The sequence below is a fragment of the Ambystoma mexicanum genome, chromosome 3p (assembly GCF_040938575.1).
Source record: "Ambystoma mexicanum isolate Mex_15411 chromosome 3p, UKY_AmexF1_1, whole genome shotgun sequence".
NCBI classification, from domain to species: Eukaryota; Metazoa; Chordata; class Amphibia; order Caudata; family Ambystomatidae; genus Ambystoma; species Ambystoma mexicanum.
The window spans coordinates 312416360-312428851 of NC_090925.1; the positions used below are offsets into that span (position 1 = coordinate 312416360).

General features: G+C 47.9%; 1 protein-coding gene across 1 annotated transcript in view; it reads right to left on the reverse strand.

The window, feature by feature from the left end:
• PRPF6 (pre-mRNA processing factor 6) overlaps window positions 1–12492 on the reverse strand; it is an 845164-nt gene that overhangs the window by 343194 nt on the left and 489478 nt on the right. The window lies entirely within an intron of this gene.

Here is a 12492-nt window from a genome sequence, read left to right on the forward strand (position 1 = left end):
TCGATGGGAGGTTCCGATGGCGTATTACACATCTATGACAGGTAATCACCACAGCTGTGCAGCTTCGGAAAATGTTTCGGCGTCTGTGTCGATGACGTTGATACGCTGTCCTCGAGGGCCTCCATCGAGTCGACGTCACCGGATGTTATAAGTAGGACGCACGTAGCCTCAGTTGTAGTTTTTTCCCCAGAACGTGTGGTACCAATCTTCTGCCAGAATGTACAGAAAGCCTTGCGGAAACGTAAGATGCAATCGCATAAGAAATTCTGTATAGGGGTAGGCTGGGAGGGTACGATATGGAATACGTCGTCGGAACATCCCATCGAAAGAACGTTACCAGGTAAGAAAGTAATTTGTTCTTCGAGGGGATTTGTTCCTCCGACATATTCCACATCTATGACAGACTCTCAAAGCAGTACCAACGTATGGAGGTGGGAAAAGAATTTAGAAATGTAGAATGGCCAATCAAATTGCAGAATAGAGGACCGCCTTACCAAAGGCCAAGTCTTGCCCATGGATAGATTCCAGGGAGTAATATTATACAGAAATATGGACAGAGGCCCATGTGGCTGCTTCACAAATGTTACGAATGGGAACACCGCTCTGCAGAGCAGTGGAGGCAGCCACACCCCTAGTAGAATGGGCCCTCAAGTCTACCGGAGGGTCCTTACCCGCCAGCCGGTAGCATTCTGAGATGGTCAAGATAATCCATCTGGACATGGTCTGCTTACTAACAGCTTGACTCAAACGCCTTCCAGCGTATCCTACAAAGAGCTGATTGTCCACTCTGACCCGGGACATGCGTGAGATGTAGAAGCTTAACGCTCTCCTAGGATCCAACCTATGGAGCCTCTCCTCTTGCTTACCAGGATGCAGAGGAGGATAGAACGCCGGAAGAATGACCTTCTGGCTTAAATGAAATTCCGACACAACCTTCGGAAGAAAAGAAGGACGAACCCTAAGGACAACCATGTACTTATGGAACACCGTGTAGGGTGGCTTGGCGGATAGTGCCTACAACTCACTCACTCTGCGAGCGGAAGTAACCGTAACTAAAAATACAGTTTTAAAAGGTCAACAGTCTCAAAGGACAAGAATGTAAAGGCTCAAACGGAGCATCCATTAGGAAATTTAGAACCAGGTTCAAATCCCAACCGGGCACCACGAAAGGCGACAGTGGGAATACATTAGTGAGCCCTTTCAAAAACTGAGAAATCAAAGGAATCTTAAAATAAGAACACTCCTGGGACGAGCGCTTCATTATGGACAGCACTACCAGGTAACCTTTAATGGTATCCTCTTGCACGCCCTTGTGGGCTAACGAAAGCAAAAAAGACAGAACCACAGGAATGGCACATAAAAAAGGATCCACATTCTTAACCCTGCACCAGTCGCAGAACTTCCTCCAACGGCAACGGTACAGGGACTTTGTTGCGGGCCTTCTGGTCGAAAGCAACACCTCCATCACGTCTTCAGGGAGGTCCCAATCCTTCTACCTCAACCTTTCAGAAGCCAAGCATGAAGGTTGAGGGACTTGACCTCTGGATGGAGAACCTGACCCTCCCTCCCGTGAGAGCAGATCGTCTCGGTAGGGAAGACGTCATGGAGGACAGATGGACATGATGAGAAGGACCGGGTACCAAGTTCTCCTGGCCCATGCCGGAGCAATGAGGATCATTCGGGAACCGAACCTCCATAACCTCCGCAGCACTTGCGGAATGATGGGGACTGGAGGAAACGCATACAGCAGTGGGAAGACCCACTCCACTACGAACGCGTCCCCTAAGGCTCCTCTTGGAGGAAATTACCACAAGCAGAATCTTTCGCACTTCCGGTTGACACTGGTGGCGAATAGAGCCACTTGTGAGGTCCCCCAAAGGGCAAATATCTCCAGGAGAATCCCCGTAGCCAGCTCCCACTCGTGAGAGACCGTGCTCTGCCTGCTGAGAGTGTCCCCTGCCACGTTTTCGTCTCCGGCCAGATGAATTGCCCGAAATCGAAATTTCCTGCTGGATGGCCCAGAACCAGAGCTGCATCGCCGCTCCCTGCACAGAGGGAGAGACCCTGCGCCCCCCCATTTTTGTTGAGGTAGTGCATGGCCACTGTGTTGTCTGTCACAATCAGGACATTCTTTCCCCGCACAGCCGGCAGAAAAGCCTTCAGGGATAGCCTGACGGCCCCCAGCTCCAACAGATTGATATGGAGTCTGGACTCCGACGGAGACTAACGACTGCTGACTGTCAACTCGTTGGCATGAGCGCCCCATCCCGTGAGGGATGCGTCCATCACGATCGTCACCTCCGGCCAGGGTAGCCAAAATGGAGCCCCTTTCATCAGATTGCCTTTGACGGCCCATCACAAAAGATCCTGAGTGACCGAGGGCGGCACCTGAACTGGATCCGACATCCTGCCGGAGGCCTGCGACCACTGCATCTTGAGAGCCCACTGCAAAGATCTCATCCGCAGCCTGGCCTCTGGCACCAGAAGAATACAGGATGCCATGAGGCCACGCAACCTCAAGAACTCGAACGCCGGGAGATTCTGGGCACGTTGAAACTTGTCCACCATCTGCAGAATGCGATGAGCCCTCACCTGGGGAGGCGAACACTGCCCCAGAGATGTGTCGAGCACTGCTCCGATGTACTGGAGCCGCTGGGTAGGTGTCAAGTGGGACTTCTTTAAGTTGAGGGAGAAGCCCAGCTTGTGAAGGGAGTGGCAGGTGACTGACAGATGATCCAGGACTTGCTTGGGAGAGCGCGCCCTGATCAACCAATCTTCTAGGTAGGGGTAGACGGGAATCCCCCCTTTCCTGAGATACGCTGCCACCACCACCATGAGCTTAGTGAAGACCCTCGGGGCAGAGGTCAATCCGAATGGCAGGACCCGAAACTGAAAATGCGAGTCGCCAACCGCAAACCTTAGGTACTTCTTGTGCTTGGGATGAATCGGCACATGAAAGTAAGCGTGCTTGAGGTCGAGAGACACCAACCGGTCCTGAAGTTGAAGGGCCTGGAGGACTTGAGAAAAAGTAACTATCTTGAACTTGTCCTTCCTGAGGAGCTTGTTCAAACCACACAAGTCCATGATGGGTCTCAATCCCCCTTCTTTTTTCGGGATCAAAAAATATGGGGAATACCATCCCTTGTTCCTCTCCGCTACAGGCACCAGTTCTATGGCGCCTTTCTCCAGCAGGGATTCGATTTCCTGCGCAAGGAGCGGATCCGGACTCTTCAAAGAGAGATTCCCTGATGGACTGTCATGAGGCCTCTGCCGGAAAGGAAAATAGTAGCTGTGGGCTATGATCCCCAGAACCCACACATCCGAAGTAATGGCACGCCATTCTACAAGATGCTGCGCCAGCCTTCCCCCAACCGGCGAACCATGGGACATGGCCTCATGACTGAGCTAAAGCGGCTGCGGCAGTGTCTGAGGGCAAAGAGGCAACTGTCCGAGCAGCCTTGGCACCTCAAGTATCTTGTTTTCCACCTCTGGTACTCCTATGGTGGCCCCTTTGACTTACAGCTCCCCTCGATCTACCAAAGGAAGAGTAGTATCGAAAGGAACCTCCCCTCCATTGCTGTCCCCTAGGGCGAAAAGGTTGGCGAACTGCAGCGCTCAACGACTTCGCTGCAGCTTTGGAGGTCTGCAACCTCTCAAGGCTCTAATCAGCCTTGCTGCCAAAAAGATGTACACCATCAAAGGGCATGTTGAGAAGCTGGGCTTGTACGTCAGGAGCAAGCCCCGACTTCCCCAACCACGCATCACGGTGCTCGCCGCCATGGACCGGCTGCCACAGGCTGCCATGTCCAGACCTGACTGAACGGATTCGCACATGGCATCCTTGCCATCCTGAACGAGGGCAAGAAAACCATCCCGTTCCTCCCCTTCTGGAATATGTTCAGCCACCAAAGACCCACAATTCCACAGAGTGTGAGTGAAACGTGCTAAGGGGGACACAGAGTTGGCCGACTAAAAAGCCATACCCCCCCTGAAGAAAACACTTTCTTCGCCCAGCCATCAAAACGTTTATCATCCCTATCAGGAGGGATGGTAGGGTACGACGCCTGCTTTGCCGGGGCCGTAGCCGCCTGCACCACCAAACTCTCCGGAGTGGGGTGCGTCGTCAAGTAGCAGGGGTCGCTACTTGCTGGACGGTATTTTTTCGTCAACTACTTGCTCACTGCCGGAAGACTCTCCGGAGCAGTCCAAGCCGCTGCGACCCTTCTCTGTAAAGCCATATGAAATGGCAGCACCTGGTCAGTGGGTGGACCCTGGTCAGGATATCTGTCAGGTCATCCTGCAGAAAATCCACTGGTGGCGCAGACCACCCCAAGTACTCCGTCACTCTTGACATAAGACGCCGGTATGAAGACTCGGCCTGCGTGCCAGGCTCAGGCCTACCAAACTCAACCTCCGGAGAGGTGTCCAGACCACTGGCGTCGTGCAAAGACTGACGCAGGTCTTCCAACTGGCTATGACCAGACAAGAGTTCGTCAGGAACCTCATCAGAAAACCAAACCTTCATCAGACCCTTCATCCACCTCAGAGATGTAATCCAGAGGCTGGAATAAATCCCTGGATGAAAGCACAGAAAAAGGTTCAAATACAGGCCTCACTGACTTCTTCAGGGTCTTCCTCGGAGTTTCCACCGATGCACGGGTACCTCCAGAAAAGCCTCCACAAAATGTGCCGAGGGCTTTGACGGAATCGGCGTCGAGCGTGGCGCGGATGGCTTTGTCACAGGCCTCGAGGGCGGTGCCTCGAGAGAGTCCTTCGACAGACATGGCGCAGATGGAGTCGACGTCTTCTTAGAAGACCTCACAGGCTCAGACGGTCTCGATGGCGTTGAGGACCAGGACCTGGAGCGCGCAAGGCTAGAGCGATCTACCTTGTCCGAACGGGACCTCGATGGCTCCCGATGACCGTGCCAACCGCCCGAGCCCAAAGGCATGCGAGCGGTGGCCCTAGCGCGTTCCTTGCCGGCTTCTCTCGAAGGCGCGGACGGAATGGAGCCCTGCGATTCGAAAATCGCCATCATTTCCTTACGAAATGCGTCCCGTTCCGCAGGACAGGAATGCTTGGTAGGACAAGCTACCCGCCGTCTTACGGGAGTCCTCGGACGAGGAAGGGCGACTGGTGCCGGCGCTTCCGCGAGTGCCTAGAAGAGGCAGAGGAATGGCAGGAACCACTCCGGGACCGAGACCCCCCCCTGGACTTACGCCGACGCGGAGAGTCGCCCCTCGAATCGTCGGTCGAAAGCCCAGCGGATTCCGACTTTCGAGGTTTGGAAACCCTACCTACAGATAGCTTCTTCCTATGCTCCCGCAAGGCCTTCGACATCAAAGACTGGCAATCGTCACAGTCATCAGTGGCATGGTCCTCGTCAAGGCACCAGAGGCAGATGTTGTGCGGGTCCGTAAGCGACATCTTGGAACCGCAGTCCTGACACTTCTTGAATCCGGACCGCAGGGTAGAAGAAGATGAAGACATGATATCTTATCAAACAACAAAGTTCGAAGAACCGATAGAAATCATAAGAACCGAGGCGCACCGAGATCTCCGAAGTGAACACGTTCGCGGAAAAAACAGAACTGAGGCTATGGCGTTGTGCGTCCTACTTATAACATCCAGTGACGTCGGCTCGACGGAGGCCCTCGAGGACAGCGTATCGACGTAGAAAATTTTTCCGAAGCAGCACAGCTGTGGTGATTACCTGTCATAGATGTGGAATACGTCGGAGGAACAAATCCCCTCGAAACAATTTTACCATTTTTGCATTCTTTTTAGCAACATATGGCTACTAAACGTAGCTCGGGTCCCAAAATATTTTTGCTTGTTCTTTGGCCACATTGTAGTTTGGCCTTCTTCCTGTCTCGCCAGGTGAAGAAATCCCATATACGGTCATGCACTTGCTCAGGAAAGCTGCTGCTTTTGCAGGAACAGTACAGATCCTTACCACTGGAGGGCTTGGACTTCCTTCCAGGCTGGACATTGAATAAGAAGAGGACTCTTGCAGCCATTTCTGCAGCTAAGCAATGGAGCCAAGAATCACTCGTAGACGAACAGACAACTGAAGATCCGAGTCGACCTGGCATCCCTTCATGTGTCTTACCTGGTGAAGCCCTGTTGGACTACCTTATCTCTGAAGACTCTGATCGGTGCCTCAGCCCTTGGATTAATGGGACCAGCGAGGCCCGACGCCTTCTCGAGGATCCGAGCAGTGGATGGACCAGTTCTCTCGTGGGCTACCTCACCAGAACTGTAGCTGTTCCACGTTTGTACCCAGAAATTCGGTGGTCGCCAGTGGGAGGGGTCAGAAATGAGAGGTGGACACAAAGTGGTAGTGTTTTCAACATCTTTATTAAGATAAAAGCCCATCTATCCCTATCATAAACAGAGTTTCCCTATCTGGGAAATGAAACTAAAGATCAGTCTGTCTCGTCAAAATTATATACACTCTCCTTGTGCCCAAAACAGTAACCTGACCCTCACACAAAAATGAACTAATTGTAAGGAAAAGGGCCCTGATTCAGGCTTGGCAAAAAGTGTTTAAATAAATCCAACAAAATAATCTCTGGACCCAGAGCGTGGTTCCCTTCCCCTGGATGTCACAGGTAACATGACAAAAGTGTATCTTTCAAACAGCCACTTCCGAAGGATGTCAAAAATGTCTTTTAAAACAATATCTTCTTACGGAGAACCTCCTGGTATACTCCCCTGGCCAGGAAGCCTTAAGTATGTCCATCAGATCCCCTGGTATATGCTCATGCTAGGTATCTTCCCAAAATATCAAGTTATTAATTGAACTTCAACTTGGCTGGTGCTTGGTCTGCCAGGACTTCTTTTCATCTGATTGTTACAGATTACCGCTGCCTCAATGTTTGTCCGCCGTTAACCTGCTGCTTCTGTACTCAACGAAAGTGCCGGTAGTTTGCTTGTTGCTGTCGGTTCCCCAGCAGTCGTCTTACGGTGCCTGCAGTGTCTTCTGTGGCCTTGTGCCAATCCACTAAGCACTGCCTGCTAGCAGCAGTCTGACCTGCGCAGTTTGTTCCCCTACTCCTGCTTCTACCGTGGTGGTTCTTCCTTCTTCCGTTCGGCTTCTCTATCTCTTGCCATAGAATTTATAGGTCTTCTAAGGTGATATTGTTTGGGATTTTCAGTTGGCACAAAAAGGGTTTATGTGTGCGTTAAGTACATATGAGGTGTACATGGTATTCTGTCTGTAATGTCTAACAGGAATGGGTTTTAGGGTGTTGCAACAGTAGGGATTTGCGTAGTTACAAAAAGCCATCAGGAATTTAGAAATTGTAGGGTGTTCTTCATCTGGAAGGGAAGAATACTGAGTATCTCCCGATTGAGGTCACCGCATCACCCCGACAGCCATGAGATCCTCCCTCATAACCAGGTAGCCGCTGCCATCCCCTGTTCCACATGGGAGATCTCTGGCTGGGGTTCAGTGCCGACTCCACAGAATTCATCACACCAGCTTGTGGTACAATTCGTCTCCACTGAGAATTTTAGCATCCCAGCCTCAAGGGATACTGTCCTAGAGAAGCTTCTTCAACCGCGACATCTGTGTGCGGTGGCTGTCACTGGAACTCTCCTTCCCCGTCCTGTGAAGTGTCCTGAAGAGGCCTGCATCAGTGAACCTTGCATTTCTCCATCACCAGTGTTGGGTAAGATCTGATGTAGCAACACTGAGACTACACAAAACTTATCTGCTTGGTATTAGGTAACCCACCTTTTGGTATAGATCTGTACTTCACACGTTGGTAGTGTGACTGAAGCCACGCCTATCTCAAGAGGGTTAAATGTAGCTGTAGCAAAGAAATTCGGATATACAAGTAGCCAAGTAACACTTACACTCAAGGTTTCAGTTATAAATAGTTATTTAACATCAATTTTTATAAAGTGTTCTTTAAAAAGGCAATTCTTGTAACAATGTAAATACACTTTAAAATCACGCTTCAGAATCAGACTTAAGTTAGTGGATACTCTTTGGATATGCTTCTTACACAGTTCCTACACTGTGAGGTGACTTCATTCACAAGCACGTAATGGCATTTAAATATCACACTAGCTATACTTTGCAGATTCTAAGGTTGCAGAAAGGAAAGGTTTTAAAGGAACGAAAAGGTTAAACAGATTCTCAGTATATGTGAGGGCACATACATCTTGCAATGAAATCTAGACAAGCCATTCCCAGCAATAACAATCTAAAACAAGTTACCACCTATGAGAGACAAACCATATCAAAGTCAATGGGTTAGAAGAGTCTTCAGGAAGCCAGGACAGCCAAAGTCAATTGGAGCACAGTCTAGGGAGCTGAGGCACTTCTTAGAATCAAAGTATTGAACAAAGTTAGAGAGCTTGTTAAGAAAAATCACTTGTAGGGTGACAAGCTTATAAGCCTATGAGAAAGAGTTGGAATCAACTCCAAAAGTAAGCCACTGCAAGTCTCAACTGAGAAAAGCACAGCTCAAAGACAATGGAATAAGTACCCAAAGTCTAAACAGTACCTCTGGTTTGAAGAGTGGCCCAGCTGGATTATGTCCTGTTGCAGCGGTGTAATGAATGAGACTCAGACGTGGGGACAAGAGGGAGGACGTCTGGAGGGCTCCCACGGCAGCAATTTGGAGGTTGTCAGCAGCTACAGGCTCTTTTCAGATCAGTGGCACTTTGTGGTTTCAGCGCTTGATAAACAGCACCGTTGCAGACCTCTGATACCGGTTGGGCTTCCTTCACTCCTTGGATCCTGTACTCTGGTGAGGGGACTCAACCTCTGGTCGTTCTGCTTCTGGAGGGTTCTTAGGAGACTCCTCGAACTTCTAGCTGGATTTCAGACGTTGCACTCGACTATGGATTTCTCAACCTCTAGCACTCAGTTCTTGCAGCAGCGAAGAAGTACAGCTAGTCGGGGAAGATGGTTCAGTGGAGTTCGTCTCAGGGTTAGTTGGTCCCACTAACCCAAGGGAAGAAGTCGTCCCTTCCGGAGCTTCTCTGTCGAATTAAAAAAGGAGTTTCAGCACAGCCGCAGGGCTTCACCGAGCAGTTCAAAGGTCCAGGTGTGAGGTGCAGCAGTTAAAAGCCCCAAACAAAGCAGCATTTAAACATTTAAACCAAAAACGTACCTGCTTTGCTTTCCCCGTCACATGAGTGTCAAGATTGCTTTACTTTTATTTCACATGAGTGGCAGGAATTTCAATACTGCAACAAAAACGGCCTGGCTTTTTCTTTTTGTTCTTGTAAAATCAAAGAACTATTGGGAAAGGAGCCTACCCATCATTATCAATGGACAAGCCGCAATGTAAAGTCACCCAAGAAGGAGGAATCAAAAAAATCCTGTGACCTGCAAAATAGAATTTTTAAACGTTAAAAGAAAAAACAGCCTGCACGTGTAGTTGAAAATAAAAATGTCTTAAAAAGCCACAATGGTAAAAGATATCACTGCTCACACAGAAAATGTCAGGGAAGCAGAACAGGATGTGGGAGGTGACCAAAGCAAATGTATATTAGATTTCACCCACAAAACTCCAGTCACCTTTGAAGAGACACTTACTTCAGGAAAAACCTGTTCTGGCAGTGGCAGGAACTTCACAATGACAAGCCCCACTTCGAGCTAGATATCACACCTCTCCAAAACCACCCCGCAATAAAATGTGATGCAGCTGGAGGCATCAGAATTCCATATTCTGCAGACTGGCTGTCAGGAGCCCATGAAGTTCAAAGAAGACAAAATGTTGCTGAAGCATGACAAAAAGGTGTGAGTCATTGTAGCAAACACTTCAAAGAGCCAACACTAATTTCAAAGAGAATCATAAAAATCTATGTTCACAGTCTAAGCCCAGAGGAAGGCAGATGGCTGTGGGGGATGAAGCAGCCTCCCATATGTGGAACAGACACTCCCAATTGACATTAAAAGCCTGATTTAATTTTTAGGCATTTTGCGCAGCAATCAGAATGAAGATTAATTTTGTTTTTATGCCATTTGTCATGTAATTTCCAGGCGGTTTTGGGGATATACATTGCATTTATCTGGGACTTTGAGGACTGGAATGGCCAGTTAGACCGGTTTTCTGGCTGATCTGAACATGTGACAAATGTGACAGTTGGTGAAAAGATGGAAAATGAAATTAGGAACATGCTTGATTATTTGCAGATTCATAACTGTTGTACATTTTAGGAAAATGAGAAAAATGTGCTACAAGGCCATTCTACATCGTACAGATTTGGCGATCGGCTTATCTAATTCCAAATAACTAATGAAAAGCGAATATATGTTTCATATGGCAGTGGCTAGTACAGTACAGGACCCTAGATTTTTGGGCTATCCCCTTTATTTTTGAGAAATAGTACAGTTATGATACATAACTAGTTTTTGCAAAAAAGTTGTAAAGGGAACAAAAGGAGGATGAGAAATGGAAAGGACAGAAGATGCTCTCCTCCCCTGAACCAATCCCGGCTTTTGCCTATTTATCTACCGAGGGCATATTCTTTTTGAAGCAGAATGAAGGATTTTACTCCTGTAAGAGTCCTTTCACAGGTTAATGCAGTGACACCTAACTCTACCTTATTCGGTTTAAATTTTGTGAATCAACATTAGAATTAGTTCTTTAAACTTAATAGCATTTACTCTTATTAGAATTTCAGAACTACTGTTCCAAATACTTATACCTGAAGAAGGTTTCATGCCCGAAATGCGTAGTAGAAGATAGGTGGACAGTTTTAGTCCCTTTGTAAACAGACATCTCCCATCAAGATATCTGGACATTTTCATTTTTGAGAACTCAATATTATTTTTGAAATTTGCATAAATCTTTAATGGATTGTGTAACTTCTCTTATGGAAATGAGGAAATTGTTGTGTTTCATTATTAAAGAAACCAACCTTGTACCCCAACCTAACAATTACCGGCCCATTACAACGGTTCCATTTCTCTTAAAAATCCTAGATAAAGCTGCACATATGCAGATACAGGCCTACCTGGAAAACAACTCTGTCCTAGGCAAAAGGCAGTCCGGATTCCGTAAAGGTCATGGAACTGAAACTGCGTTACTAGATCTGAAGAATCAAATCACCCTAATCCTAGATAAAGGTAAGCCGGCCCTCCTGCTCCTCCTAGACCTTTCAGCGGCTTTTGATTTAGTCGATCATGCCATTCTCACGAACCACCTAACTCAGGCCGCTCATTTCTCCAAACAAGCCACAAATTGGATTACCTCTTTCCTCAAAGGCAGAGTGATGAAAGTGTTCTCCAATATAGCCAACGCAGAGCCTACCACCATCAGGTATGGAGTCCCTCAGGGTTCATGTACAGCTCCCACTCTCTATAATCTTTTCACCAAACCTCTCTTTGACAAATTGGACGCACTTGGGATCACATACACCAACTACGCTGACGATACCCAAGTACTCCTCCCGCTCACAGGACACTACCTCCAGGACGCAACCACCCTCCAGAATATATACGCCACCATCCAAGCATGGATGGCCACGAATGGCCTATGTCTTAACGGTGACAAGACCGAAATTCTCATCCTTGGCCAAAAATCCACTCTCAAGAATCTCGACCCTCTCTACACAAACTTCTGCATAGACAATTGTGTCATCCCAGTTCTACCTTCTGTAAAAACACTAGGAGTCCACATTGACGCATCACTATCCATGGACAAGCAATTGTCTCTGCCTCCGCTCTGAGCACTAAGCTCATTAATGCCATTAAACCATTCCTAACCAAAGATAATTGCTTGTCTATTGCAAGAGCCACCATAGGAGCCAAGATAGATTATTGTAATGCACTACTGGCTGGTACTTCCATCACTAATCTCAATAAACTCCAAACAACACAAAATAATGCACTAAGAGCAGCCCTTAATATACCTAAACGGGACCACATCGCGCAAGCCAGAAAGGCAGCACACTGGCTACCTGTCAAAGAGCGCATCATATTCAAAATACTTACCACTGCACATAAATGTATTCACCTATCTGCACCTTCCTACCTGTCTGACACGCTAGTCAGATCGCACTCCACTAGACCAACCAGACAATGCCACACCAACCAGCTTAGGGTCCCACGCATCAAACGAGCCAGAGCAGGTGGAATAAGCTTCCCTTACATTGCACCGAAGCTATGGAACGCACTTCCTAGCACACTCAGAGCAGAAACATCTCTCATTGCCTTCCGAAAAAAACTGAAAACCACCTTGTTCAACTAGCTCGTTGTACAACATCATCTCCTCTTCCTTTCCTATCTTCTCCGTACTACTCTCTTGTAACTAAGTAATGACTTCTTTGTATGTATAACAAGTCATCTCTGTAACAAGCGCCACAATGCCCTATGGGCTGTATGTGCGCTTAACAAATGCGAATAAATAAATAAATAAATAAATTGTTTATTGAATTATTAGAAGTAACAAATATCTTATGTTGTTTGTATTCTGAAGTAAAATGAAAGAAGGATAAATGCAACTCTTGTTTCCTTAAACCTTT